The sequence below is a fragment of the Chlorocebus sabaeus genome, chromosome 12 (genome assembly GCF_047675955.1).
Source record: "Chlorocebus sabaeus isolate Y175 chromosome 12, mChlSab1.0.hap1, whole genome shotgun sequence".
Taxonomy (NCBI): Eukaryota; Metazoa; Chordata; class Mammalia; order Primates; family Cercopithecidae; genus Chlorocebus; species Chlorocebus sabaeus.
This window is the reverse complement of record NC_132915.1, coordinates 44,683,516-44,698,373: the sequence shown is the minus strand read 5'-3', so window position 1 is coordinate 44,698,373 and position 14,858 is coordinate 44,683,516. Positions and strand designations below refer to the sequence as shown.

Here is a 14,858-nt window from a genome sequence, read left to right as displayed (position 1 = left end):
TCATACAGGTTGCCAGGTAAGTGGGGGAAAGCCAGCAGTGACAGGCCTTACCTAGCTCCCATGCAGCCAGCAGGGCCAGTCTCACTCCCACCATGCTCCCACCAACCACACTGAGTTTATGTCCAGGCAGCCCGCATGCAGGGGTGAGATCTTGCCCCAGGGTACAAGCCTCCCTATTGAGAAAGCAAACAGGGCTCTCAGGCCTCACCCCTGCAATGTCAGCTGTGGCTTCTGTGCTTGTATTGGCACTTCCCCATTTGTCCCACCTGATTCTGTTCAGAAAAATTAGTGCTCAGTCAAAATTATTACAAAGTTCAGCTAGGAGCTTCCTTCTCTCTGTGGCTGCTCCCCAATTCCACTGGCTGCCTTCACTTCCCCAAAGATCTCTGTGAGATCAATCCAGGAATGGCTTCACTGGGCTTGAGCTGGAGACTGGGAGTGCCTACAGGGCTCTTCCTACTGCTTCTTCTACTTTTATATTTCACTCAGCTCCCTAAATCTGTTTCCACTGTAGGTAAGGTTAAATCCTTCTCCTGTGACCTGGATTTTCAGATTCCCCAGTGAAGGTGTGTGTTTGGAGGCTTCCTTTTCCTCCTCTTACACTTTCGGAACTCACAGTTTTTTGGCTGTCTTGTGGTGTTTGCAGTGGCAAACCCCTTCTTTCAAAGGGTCTTTGAATTATTTTGGTTTTCCTGGTATGTTCCTGCAGTGGTTCTTGGAGCAAAATTCACAATGTGAGTCTCCAGACACACTGTTCTATCTGTCTAAGCAGGAGCTGCATGTTAGTCCTGTCTCCCATCCACCATTTTTTAGTAGTTCTAATTTAAGTCTCCTTTTTTAAATTTTTGAGATGGAGTCTCACTCTGTTGCCAGGCTGGATGTAGTGGCATGATCTTGGCTCACTGCAACCTCCGCCTCCTGGGTTCAAGTGATTCTCCTGCCTCAGCCTCCCGAGTAGCTGGGACTACAGGTGTGTGTCACCATGCCAGCAAGTTTTTGTATTTTTATTAGAGATGGGGTTTCACCATGTTGGCCTGATTAATCTCAATCTCCTGATCTCAGGTGATCTGCCCACCTTGGCCTCCCAATGTGCTGGGATTATAGGCGTGAGCTACTGTGCCTGGCCCTAAGTCTCCTCTTAAGCTCTGAGCACTGGGTCTCAAAAAAGAGGATTATATTATGAGGTTAGATCATGCTTTTACAGTGCAACATTTTTTTTTTTTTTTTTAACAAAGTCATTTCTCTAAGTGTCTAAACTACATTCTTCCTTAAACATCAAACAGTGGCCTCTGTTGTAATAAGTATTTTAGTTGGAAAAAAAATCAGATAACACAATACAGAAGGAAGCAGTTTAAGATCTGAGAAAAAACACATTTGTTTACATTCTTGGGGTTCCATAAGGAAGAAGAGGTTTCTTCCTTAAAAGGAGTTTGGTACCTTCTCTGTTTACTTTAAGGAATCCCGGGATGTTAGACACTATTTTTCTAAAAAAAAAACTTTCTCAATAAGAACATGGTCATAGGAGAAAACATGAAAAACAAAACAAAAAAGCCTTTTAAATACACTCCCCCACCCCCGCCACACACACACGATTCTATCGATTTTACTTCAGAACTCTAGCCATGAGATATTAATACAAATTCAGAGGCTTGCAAAAAGCAAACGCATGAAGAAACAAACCAAAAATGGTTGGCTCCAAACAGTGGTTTTTATCTCAGTAGAAAACAGCAGGCCAGGCATAGTGGCTCATGTCTGTAATCCCAGCTCTTTGGGAAGCTGAGATGGGAGGACTGCTTGAGCCTGAGAGTTTAAGACCAGCCTGGGTGACATCGTGAGACCCTACATCAAAATAAATTATTTTAAAATTATTTTTAAAAAGAAAAAAAAACTGGATTTAAAGAAGGCAGACAAGAAAATAGAGAAAAAAGAGAACCTAGAAACCCTATAATTACAGGTCAAACTTTGGGCTCTTTTTCCTTGATATAAATGTGCAGAAAGACTATAATATGTTTATTTTATACAAACATTTGCAAGGAGTGGCACCATAAAATCAACAGAGTGCCTGAAAGCTGTCATTCTCCTTGTTTTTTCGTCATTCTTAGATTATTTGTTTCCCTTTTTTTTTTTTTTTTTCTTGAAAAGGAGGAGCTGAGCTGTGGCCTAGAGTTGAGTGTGGTGGGTTAAGTGTGCCGGTTGTGGGTTGGACTCCACAGTGTCACCACAGAGTGGCTGACGCCCTCTTACAGGTCTCAGTTTCTCTCTCTGGAGGTCTAAGCACCTCTGGGAGGGCTCAAAGCATGGAGTGACCAGGTTCTATATGCGCTTCCTGGAAAAGTCCTTTTTAAACTAATTTTGTTGGGGGTTCCCTGAAGGCCACTGCATGTCACGGGTGTCAACCCCACAGACATTCCCACGTGGCTCCGTGTCACCCAGGGTGCTTTTTGACAGGGAGAAACAAAACGGCCTTTCTCTTCAGAGCTGAGGAAACTCCGTCTCTTATTTACCTATGAAAACAACATTTCAGTTCCCCAGGCAAATATGCACAGACAAGCCAAATCAAGATTACTTTTGGAAGAAAAAGTAATGGAGAAGACCCTTTAGAATGTACCTCCAAACTAGAAGTAAGATCCTAAACAGGCTGGGCACAGTGGCTCATGCCTGTCATCCTAGCACTTTGGGAGGCCAAGGTGGGTGGATCACGAACGAGGTCAAGAGATCGAAACCATCCTGGCCAAGATGGTGAAACCCCGTCTCTACTAAAAATACAAAAATTAGCCGGGCGAGGTGGCGGGCGCCTGTAGTCCCAGCTACTCGGGAGGCTGAGGCAGGAGAATGGCGTGAACTCGGGAGGAGGTAGAGCTTGCAGTGAGCTGAGATCTGGCCACTGCACTCCAGCCTGGGCACCAGAGCGAGACTCCGTCTCAAAAAAAAAAAAAAAAGAAAAGAAAAGATCCTAAACAATAACTTCCTCAGAGAAAAATGTCAGCTCAGAATAAATTAAGGACCATCAACCAAAGAGAGTTCCAGGACTCAGGAGGACTCGTCAGCTCCACTGGTTGGAGAAGCTCGAAGTCAGGGAGGCTTCGATGGTTCCCTGCTAGTACCTTAGCTCCATGTTCGGGCAGCTCTTTTGGGGTCCTGAGTCTTCTCTGAGGCACCAAATTACTGTCGACAAAAAGAGTCAACAATAATTATTTAAGGGATTTATTCTGAGCCAAATGTGAGTGACCATGGCCTGTGACACAGCCCTTAGGAGATCCTGAGAACATGTGCCCTGGCCAGGGAAGAATTCCATTCAGATGGTTTTGGGGGGCCTTAGAGTTGTATTTTTGGTTTACAGTGTCACCAGTAGGGTGAAATGTGTGTGGTTGTGTTTTGGAGGGTACTGAATTTTAGGTTGAGAAGTGGAGAAGCCAAGGAAAAACAGGAGAGAGAGAAAAAGGAAGTGTGGGAGTAGGGCATGAGGAAGAGGACAAGAGGAAGGGAGAAAGCAGGAGAACAAGTGCCAGGAAGAGAAATTGGCAGGCCTCCTTTCCCAGACACCGCAGCAACCACCTCCAGTAATAGGGTGGGAGTAGGGGAAGGATCCTGGGGCAAAGTCCACCAGCAGGACGAACTGATCACCGGGCAAGGAGTCACTATAAAACAAGCCTAAGAAGAAATGCAGGCCAACAGATGAGAATGAAGGCAGAAAATAGAGGCAGGCGAGAGAGAGAGAGAGAGAGAGAGAGAGAGATCCCGAACAAGCAGCTGCCTACCATGTAAGAAGGTTTCTGAGGCAGTGTGGGGCCATGCCCTGATGGGCAAAGCGGGAAACAGTCCTGAAAACCTGGCAGGCTTGCTGCTGAAAGCTCTCGCTTTTTGTTTTTACTTGGGAGAGAATACTCCCACTTGGTACCCTGCTAATGAACGAGCTTACTAAGTTCTGAGTCACCGATTTTCCATTCTTTTTTGGGAAATGATGCTAAAGAGAAATACTGTAACCACTGGACTAATTCTGCTCATCTCTTTCAAGGCCATACTGGTGATCCCTGTGACCCCAGCCATTGCGTACGATCTGTCTTGGAAAGTATTATTTAATTTCTGATGCAAATGTGGCAGTGCCCTTCCATCAGCGGATGCAGGCAGTTTCCGAGTGAGAACAAGGGATGGTGTTACTATGGTAACGAGATGACTGGCTCAGTGTGGATGGTGCTAAGCATCTTTCTGTTGAAGAACTAGAGTAGCTGTTCTTAGCCTCTACTGGTACCTGAGGAGTCACAGCTGATTTACATAAACCCTTCACGTTTCATTAAAAGCAAATATACAAAAGGATTGAGGAAGGCAAATTTTCTCTCTCCTCTTGGGCTGTGACTTCCATCTTTTAAAAAAACAAAAGCAAATTTAAAATAATAAAAGCTAACATCTCCTACTGGGGAGAAAAATAAGAACAAAGGTCTGGGAAGCGGGTGCTCTTTAACACCATTTAGGGTTTTTGATTTGTTGCTTCTAATTAAGATATTGGTTTCTGCTGAGGGCATACCTAAGCTAGGTTAGATTTTAAAATACTTGCCAGCCTTTGAAGGATGAGACATACTAGCTAGTAAGCCAGGTTTATTAGTGATATAACATTAAACAACTTACTTACCCTTTTTAACCTACATTACAATAAATGTACTTCCTCCTAAGGTCAATACTTAAGAGGCAAAATACTCATACTGGATGTTTGTTTACAAACAAATTCCCAATGGCAGTGCTGAGGACCAGAATATGCTGCTCTAAAATATGTTTTTTTGGCATAAGGATTATTTTGAGCTGATTATTTTGAGAAACTGCAGACACAGGAGAAATTCTGAAAACAGGGTACTAGAAGTTACTATTTTGTAAGAGAAATGCATATCTACAAAGGGAATCTCCATTTGTAAGAGTGCCTCCTCCTCTGTACCAGGAAGAGATGGATGACAAAGTCACTAAAATGTGTATAAATGGAGAAGGCACTGGCTGAAATCTGCATAACAAACCTTACCCTTGCTTTTCCTGAGCGTCTCCACATAACTGGCCTCCCCAATACCATTCTTTCTACGTTTCAGCACATAATGGTATTTAAGACTAAATTCAAAGCCATTGCTTTGAGATTTACCAATTTCAGCAGGTATCTCCTAGGTACACATGCTAATAGACCTGTTTGGTAATCTGTCTTTGGCTACAGATGTCTGTCACTCTGTCCCAACCAAGAACTACAAAGGATAGAGAGAAAATTATTTTCCCTTTTGTACAGTAAGATTGACTTATTTTTTTAATATCTCAATGCTGTAGCAAATTGAATGTATAATGTAAGAGTTTTGGCTAGAAGAATGCTTATAATCACTCACGTGAACACTCATACATTGCAGGTGAGAATGAAAAGGGGACAGCCACTTTGGAAAACAATTTGGCAGTTAAACATACTATATGTGGTGGTTAATTTGATCTAATTTAATTTTTATTTTTTTGAGATAGGGTTGTGCTGTCACCCAGGCTAGAATGCAGCGGTGTGAGCGTGACTCAGCGCAGCCTCAACCTCCCAGGCTCGAAAGATCCTCCAACCTCAGTCTGCCAAATAACTGGGACTATAGACTCATCCCACCATGCCCAGCTAATTAATTTTTTTTTTTTTTTTTTTAAGCTACGGAGTCTTACTAAGTTGACTAGGCTGGTCCTGAACTCTTAGCCTCAAGCCATCCTCCCATCTCAGTCTCCCAAAGTGCTGGGATTACAAGTGTGAGCCACGGTGCCTGGACCATACGTGATGATTAATTTTATATGTCAACTTCACTAGGTTGTAGTACCCAGTTGTTTGGTTAAATATCAGTATAGATGTTGCTATGAAGATATTTTAAAGATGTGATTAACATTTACAATCAGTAGATTTTGAGTAAAGCTGATGATCTTACCTAATGATAGGTGGGCCTCATCTAATCATTGGAAGACCTTGAGAGCAAAAGCTAAGGTTCCCCAAATAAGAAGCAGTTCTGCCTCAAGACTGCAACACAGAAACCTTGCCTGATCTTTCAGGCTCCTGGCCTCCTTGGTAGATTTTGGACTCAAAATTGCATCAGCTCTGTATTAGTCCATTCTCATGCTGGTAATAAAAACATACCCAAGACTAGACAATTTACAAAGAAAAAGAGGTTTAATGGACTCACAGTTCCACATGGCTGGGGAGGACTCACTATCATGGCAGAAGGCAAAGGAGGGACAAAGGCATGTCCCACATAGCAGCAGGCAAGAGAACCTGTCCAAGGGAACTGCCCTTTATAAAACCTTCAGATCTTGGCCGGGCATGGTGGCTCACACCTGTAATCCCAGCACTTTGGGAGGCCAAGGCAGGTGGATCATGAGGTCAGGAGTTCAAGACCAGCCTGGCCAAGACAGTGAAACCCCATCTCTACTAAAAGTACAAAAAATTAGCCAGGCATGGTGGGGGGTGCCTGTAATCCCAGTTACTTGGGAGGCTGAGGCAGGAGAATCACTTGAACCTGGGAGGCGGAGGTTGCAGTGAGCCAAGATCATGTCACTGCACTCCAGTCTCAGCAACACAGCAAGACTCTGTCTAAAAAAAAAAAAAAAAAAAAAAAAAACCATCAGATCTTGTGAGACTTATTGACTATCAATAGAACAGCACAGGAAAAGCCCATCCCCATGATTCAATTACCTCCCACTAGGTCCCTCCCATGACACATGGGTATTATGGAAGCTACAATTCAAGATGAGATTTGGGGACACAGGCAAACCATATCAAACTTTTAGCTGAATTTCCAGCCTGCTGGCCTGCCCTATAAATTTTGGACTTGCCAGCCTGCCACAACTGTGCAAACCAATCCTTTTTTTTCTTTTGAGACAGGGTCTCACTTCATTGCCCAGGCTGAAGTATAGTGGCGTGATTATGGCTCACTGCAGCCTCGAACTACCGGGCTCAAGATCCTCCCATCTTAGCCTCCTGAGAAACTGGGACTGCCAGCATGCACCATCATGCCCAGCTAACTAAAAATATTTCTTTTTGTATAGATGTAGTCTCACTTTGTTGCCCAGGCTGATCTCGAACTCCTAGTCTCAGGTGATCCTCCCTCCTCAGCATTCCAAAGTGCTGGGATTACAGGCGTGAGCCACTCTACCCAGTCCTTGAACCAATCCTTAAAATAAATCTCTCAGGCTGGGCGCAGTGGCTCAAGCCTGTAATCCCAGCACTTTGGGAGGCCGAGACGGGTGGATCACGAGGTCAGGAGATCGAGACCATCCTGGCTAACACAGTGAAACCCCGTCTCTACTAAAAAAATACAAAAAACTAGCCGGGCGAGGTGGCGGGCGCCTGTAGTCCCAGTGTTACTTGGGAGGCTGAGGCAGGAGAATGGCATAAACCCGGGAGGCGGAGCTTGCAGTGAGCTGAGATCCAGCCACTACACTTCAGCCTGGGCGACAGAGCGAGACTCTGTCTCAACAACAACAACAACAAAAATCTCTCTCTTTCCCTCTCTGTAAGTATGTGTGTGTATGTGTGAGTGAATACCCACACACATATGTGTACGTATGTAATATATAGATATAGATTTAGATAGATGTGTAGATATATAGGAGATATATATTTCCTATATATATTTGTATTCCATTGATAATTTTTCTCTGGATAGCCTTGAGTGATACACTGTGCAATCCAGTAATCCCAGCCCTAGGTGTTTACCCATGAAAAATACAAACTTATAGTCATGGCCGGGCATGGAGGCTAATGCCTGTAATCCTAGCACTTTTAGAGGTTGAGGTGGGCAGATGACCTGAGGTCAGGAGTTCAAGACCAGCCTGACCGACATGGGGAAACCCCATCTCTACTAAAAATACAAAAATTAGGCCAGGCATGGTGGCTCACGCCTGTAATCCCACCACTTTGGGAGGCCATGGTGGGCAGATCATGAGGTCAGGAGTTTGAAACCAGCCTGGCCATTATGGTGAAACCCCATCTCTACTAAAAATACAAAAATTAACCAGGTTTGTATCACCACGACTGGCTAATTTTTGTATTTTTAGTAGAGACGGGGTTTCACCATGTTGGCCAGGTTGGTGGCAAACTCCTGACCTCAAATGATCTACCCAGCTCGGCCTCCCAAAGTGCTGGGATTACAGGTGTGAGTGTGAGCCACCATGCTGGGCCTGCACGAGTGTATTTAAATAGAATTTTGGGAGAGCCAAAAGTGTAGAGATAGAAAGTAGATCAGTGGTTGCTGGAGGCTGAAGTAGGGCTGGGATTGCCACCAAAGGACCAGGAGGGAATTTTATGGGTGGTGTAAGTGTTCTATATCTTGATTATTGTTACATGACTGTATGAATTCACCAAAACTCATAAATTTATATACAAAAAATGGTAATTTTACTGAATATAAATAATACTTCAAAGAACTTGACTTCAAATAACAGTAACATTATGATCACTCTTATAATCTCACCTATTCTGTTGGAAGACTTGGTAAGGAAATCATTCTAACAAATCACTGCTTTTCCAGAAAGACATAAGGACTTGATGGCTAAAACGTAAAATAAATTTTTTTTCTGTGGTAACAGAAATTCTCCATAGGTATAAATCTTCATTTATTTAAGATTACATCTAATATTTGCAGGGTTTTTTGGTTTTTTTTTTTTTTTTTTTTTAAGAGACAGGCCTGGCCAGGCACGGTGGCTCACGCCTGTAATCCCAGCACTTTGGGAGACAGAGGTGGGCAGATCACTTGAGGTCAGGAGTTCAAGACCAGCCTGGCCAACATGGTGAAACCCCGTCTTTACTAAAAATACAAAAATTAGCTGGGTGTGGTGACAGGTGCCTGTAATCACAGCTACTCAGGAGGCTGAGGCAGGAAAATCGCCTGAGCCTGAGAGGCGGAAGTTGCTGTGAGCCAAGAACATGCAATTGCACTCCAGCCTGGGGCACAAGAGGGAGGCTTTGTCTCAAAAAAAAAAAAAAAAAAAAAAAAAAAAAAAAAAGAGAGAGAGACAGGCCTGGGCCGCTATGCTTGGCTAATTTTTAAAATTTTTTATTTTACTTTAAGTTCTGGAATACATGTGCAGAATATGCAGGTTTGTTACATAGGTATATATATGTATCATTGCCCACCAATGATAGACTGGATAAAGAAAATATGGCACATATACACCATGGAATACTATGCAGCCATGAGAAAGAATGAGTTCATATCTTTTGCAGGGACATGAATGAAGCTGGAAACCATCATTCTCAGCAAACTAACACAGGAACAGAAAACCAAACACCGCATGTTCTCACTCATAAGTGGAAGTTGAACAATGAGAACACATGGACACAGGAAGGGGAACATCAGACACAGGGAGGGGAACATCACACACAGGGACCTGTCAGGGCCTGGGGGACAAGGGGAGGGAGAACATTAGGACAAATACCTAATGCATGTGGTGCTTAAAACCTAGATGATGGGTTGATAGGTGCAGCAAACCACAATGACCTTCTCAAAAAAAAGAAAGAGGGCCATGATATAAGTGAAAAAAACAGGTTACAAAACAGAAGACACGCTATGATTGTATTTTTTTAAATGCACGTGAACGTGCTTATAATTTGTTAGTAGAGTCAGCCCTCCGTATCCATGGGTTCTGCATCCATGGATTCAACGAAGCACAGATAGAAAATTTTCAAAACAAAAATTCTATCTGTACAATATGTACAGATGGTTTTTTGTTTTTGTTTTTGTTTTTGAGACAGAGTTTTGTTCTTGTTGCCCAGGCTGCTCGAGTGCAATGGCATGATCTCGGCTCACCACAACCTCTGCCTCCCAGGTTCAAGTGATTCTCCTGCCTCAGCCTCCCAAGCAGCTGGGATTACAGGCATGTGCCACCACCCCTTGCCAATTTCATATTTTTAGTAGAGACGGGGTTTCTCCATGTTGGTCAGGTTGGTCTCGAACTCCCGACCTCAGGTGATCCACCTGCCTTGGCCTCCCAAAGTGCTGGGATTACTGGCATGAGCCACTGCACCCAGGGCAGATGTTTCTTTCTTGTTATTATTCCCTAAACAATGAAGTATATTGGCCAGGTGCAGTGGCTTATGCCTGTAATCCCAGCACTTTGGGAAGCCACTGCTGGCGGATCACCTGAGGTCAGGAGTTTGAGACCAGCCTGGCCAACGTGGTGAAACCCCATCTCTACTAAAAATACAAAAAGTAGCTGGGCATTGTGGCATATGCCTGTAATCCCAGCTAATTGGGAGGCTGAGGTGGGAGAATCACTTGAACTCGGGAGGTGGAGGTTGCGGTGAGCAGAGATAGCGCCATTGCACTCCAGCCTGGACAGCAGAGTGAGACACTGTCTCAAACAAACAAACAAACAAAAAACAATGAAGTATAACAAAGATTTATAGAATTCTACATTGTATCAGTTATGATAAGTAATCTAGAGATAATTTAAAGTATACGAGAGGATGTGCATCAGATATTTGCAAATACTATGCCATTTTCTATCATTTTATATCAGGAACATAAGCATCTGTGCATTTTGATGTCTGAGGAAGGTCCTGGACCCAAAGCCCCAGAGATACCAAAAGATGACTGTATATACTTAGAACAAAACTTTGAGTGGAGATGAGGGTAGAAAAAAAAACCTGGACGCCTAGAACAAAAGTATAAATAGTAATAACTTCTTTATTCATGGTGGGGTTACAGAGTCAACACTTTCTATACTGTCTGCATTTAAAAAATTAAGATGTTTTACTTTATAGTTAGGAAAAAATTTATTTCCATTTGTAAGAGAAAGCAAAAGTTCTCTACTGTTTACTACCCTCCCCATATCATTAACAACATGAAAATAATTATATGAGCATCTCTTTTTTTTATTTTTTGAGATGGAGTTTCACTCTTGTTGCCCAGACTGGAGTGCAATGGCACCATCTCGGCTCACTGCAACCTCTGCCTCCCGGGTTCAAGTGATTTTCTTGCCTCAGCCTCCTGAGTAGCTGGGATTACAGGCACCGAGCACCATGCCCGGCTAATTTTTGTATTTTTAGTAGTATTTTTCACCAAGTTGGCCAGGCTGGTCTCGAACTCCTGACCTCAGGTGATCCACCCATCTCAGCCTCCCAAAGTGCTGAGATTACAGGCATAAGCCACCATGCCCTGCCACGAGCATCCTTTTAATGGATATTAATAGATGGATATTTCCTTAACATAGTAAGATAAAATCCTAAAGTCGCAAAAGAAAAGCTTGATAAATTTGACTATATAAAAACGAAACTTGTACAAAAATAAAACTAAAAGGCAGGAAAAAGAAGTACATAAAAAAAAAAAAAAAATATATATGTATATAACCTTTTCTATGTAAACATAGTGCCTGTAGTCCCAGCTACTCAGGAGGCTGAGGCGGGAGAATCGCTTTAATCTGGGAGGAGGCGGAGGTTGCAGTGAGCTGGGATGGTGCCACTGCACTCTCCAGCCTGGGCGACAGAGCGAGATCCTGTCTCAAAATAAATAAAGAAAAGAAAAGAAAAGAAAAAAGAGGCCGGGCACAGTGGCTCACGCCTGTAATCCCACCACTCTGGGAGGCTGAGGCGGGCGGATCATGAGGTTAGGAGATCGAGCCCATCCTGGCTAACACGGTGAAACCCCATCTCTACTAAAAATTAGCCGGGCATCGTGGTGGGTGCCTGTAGTCCTAGCTACTTGGGAGGCTGAGGCAGGAGAATGACGTGAACCTCGGAGACGGAACTTGTAGTGAGCCGAGTCTGCACCACTGCACTCCAGCCTGGGCAACTGTGTGAGACTCCGTCTCAAAAAAAAAAGAGAAGAAAACAAGAAAGAAAGAAATAAGAGATGGTGAGAAAAAGAACATGGCCAGAAAGCATGAAGAAATGAAATGTGCGCTGAGGTGTAGTCTAGATATTTCAATATTGGAAATATATTAATATATCTGATCATATGGGTAGATTTGAAGAAAAATCATAAAATGGTCTCCATAGATGCTGAAAATACATTTGGCCAAATTTGACAACCATACTTGATAAAAATATTGACTTAGGTAGATATAGATGTATATTTCCTTAGCATGGTAAGATAAATTGATCTCAGTTCAACATCATGCTTAATGCCAGAACTTATAAACATTTCCAATAAAGTGAGGAAAAAGATAAAAGATGTCCATCATCACTACTATTATTTCACAGGGTGCTGAGGTTTTAGCCAATTATAATTAGACAAGAGACGGAAGCTAGAGGTACAAAAATTGGGAAAGGAGAAAGTAAAACTATCACTACTTGCGTAAGTCATTATTGTAAACTAAAGAGTTCTCGAAAGAAGCAGAAGAAATACGTTTAAAATCTTGGAGGTAGGAAGACCTTTGCAACTATGCCTTAAAATCCTAAAGTCACAAAAGAATAGCTTGATAAATTTGACTATATAAAAATGAAACTTGTACAAAAATAAAACTAGGCCGGGCGCGGTGGCTCAAGCCTGTAATCCCAGCACTTTGGGAGGCTGAGACGGGTGGGTCACGAGGTCACAAGATCAAGACCATCCTGGCTAACCCGGTGAAACCCCGTCTCTACTAAAAAAAATACAAAAAACTAGCCGGGCGAGGTGGTGGGCGCCTGTAGTCCCAGCTACTCTGGAGGCTGAGGCAGGAGAATGGCGTGAACCCAGGAGGTGGAGCTTGCAGTGAGCTGAGATCCGGCCATTGCACTCCAGCCTGGGCGACAGAGCGAGACTCCATCTCAAAATAAAATAAAATAAAATAAAATAAAATAAAACTAAAAGGCAAGAAAAAGAAGCACATAAAATAAAAAGAACTGGGGAATCACATTTGCAACTCATATTCTGTCTCTGTAAGAACAACAAGTAAATAATGAGTAAAGAATGTGTACACCTGGAAGGTTGGAAAATTCCCAAGTCTGGAAAATTTAAGGGCCAAGAGCCCTCTGAAGTTTCGCTGAAAAATTAACTTGCAAAAGGCAGATTATTTGGATAAAAGGCATGCAAATGTATTTAACATGTTTATATGGGAGCTTGAACCTGGGAGGCGGAGGTTGCAGTGAGCCAAGATCGTGCTACTGCTCTCCAGCCTGGGCAACAGAGCAAGACTTCGTCTCAAAAAAAAAAAAAAAAAAAAATACAGGGGAAATTGTTCATATTTTTTCTTCAATTTGAGAGCAAGTGCTGTTTATTAACTGGCCCGATTAGAAAAATAATCATGGTAGACACCTTAGTTCATTATTTTAAGAAGCCTGTTAATCTGCTCCTCCCTATTGCCAGCATCTCCACCTTCTACAAAATAGGTGGTCATTTTCTTCATTCCACTTCTTGGAGAAGATAATTTGAAGGACCACGGGAAGTTATTTGCTTCTTTGAAGCGTTTTCCAACAGTATAGGTCTCATGAATCAGATCCTCCATGCAGATGATGCCGTACTTACCAAGAAATTGAGCAATCAAAGTGTTATCTGTCAAAGCAATTTGCTTCTTCCTGATTTTGCCATAACCATGCTGCTAGATTAGTTCATTTACTGCCTTCAGATTTGGTTACCCCCATGCAATGTATGGCTCTACAATCCACAGCATGTTAGTTGAAACCTTGTTGATTTTCACAAAGGTTCCATTGAAGATTTGATGAAGGCAAAGAAGCTGCAACACCTTTTAGACCTTTGTGCTCACACCATTGATACCTCTGAATCTGATGACAAACACCAATTTGGGTTCTGCAGGTACATAGACGTTGCCAACTTTTCTTGCCATTCTCACCATTCGAATTTCAGTTCTGTACATCTGCCTATATTCCTTGTGATAGTGCTTCGCTTTTTCATAGATAAGCTTCTTTCTGCCTTTCAAAATATCTTTTGGGCAAACTTCTTTCTCAGGCGCTTGATCTTCAGCTCTGCAAAATTCCTTTGTTTTTTCTTAAGAGTTTCTGACGTGGCAGGAAGCTGCTGCTGCTTCTCTTTGACACCCTCTATGGTTCTAGCTGGAAAAGAGGAGAAACTGCTCAGTTTTATGCTTAGGTTCAGCAATGTATGATCAGCCATGTAGAAAAGTGATTGGACAAAAAGGGTCCAAAAATCTTTTTTTCTGAGAAATTGAGCAGTAAATTCCTGTTACTGGAATCCTTTGAAAAATAGAAGGAAAATTTTGCAGATCATCTATAAACATTACATTCGGTGACAATAAAGAGGCAATTCTCTTACATTCTGTAGAAACAATTCACACACTTGATGCAATGTGAAACTCCAGATTGGAATCTGAGCAGAGCGGTTGATTTCCTATCAAAATGTTGCAAAATGATCTTTGAAGAAGATGGGAGAACTTGTCCTCCCAAGTTCAAGGTGTCAAGTTTTATTTCAAAGCTATAGTAATCAAGAAAGTATAATATTGGCACAGTATTGTACAGACCAAAATAATGGGGAAAAGCCTAGAAACAGATCCATGTGCATGAAAATATTATATGTTATAGAGTTAGTGTTGTGGATTGATTGGTGGATTGTTTCATAAATGGTGCTGAAACAGTTTGGTATTGGAACAGTGAAACAAAGGCCTATCATGACTACCTCCATTTTGCTCTTAATGCTACCCTCCCACAATGATATATTTTAGGTTAACTTCCTTCCGTATCTCTGCACATAGGCCATGTTAAGTATGGGAGGAATTTAGTTTATGGGTTAATTTTAAAGCAAGGATGAAAATAGTCCCTTTCCCTAGCCACCAAGGAGATAGGAAGGGCATATGAACAAGTAACAGTGTTTACTATTAAAACTAAACGTTAAAAATTTAGACAAGAACAGGTGGCTGACTACTGTAATTCCAGCACTTTAGGAAGCCAAAGAGGGAGAATCGCTTAAGCCCAGGAGTTTGAAAGT

The 14,858-nt window shown here is 42.5% G+C and overlaps 1 pseudogene; it reads right to left on the bottom strand.

The window, feature by feature from the left end:
- Positions 1-13,215: 13,215 nt before the first annotated feature.
- Positions 13,216-14,030, bottom strand: LOC103219884 (large ribosomal subunit protein uL30 pseudogene; annotated as a pseudogene).
- Between the last annotated feature and the right edge of the window lie 828 nt (positions 14,031-14,858).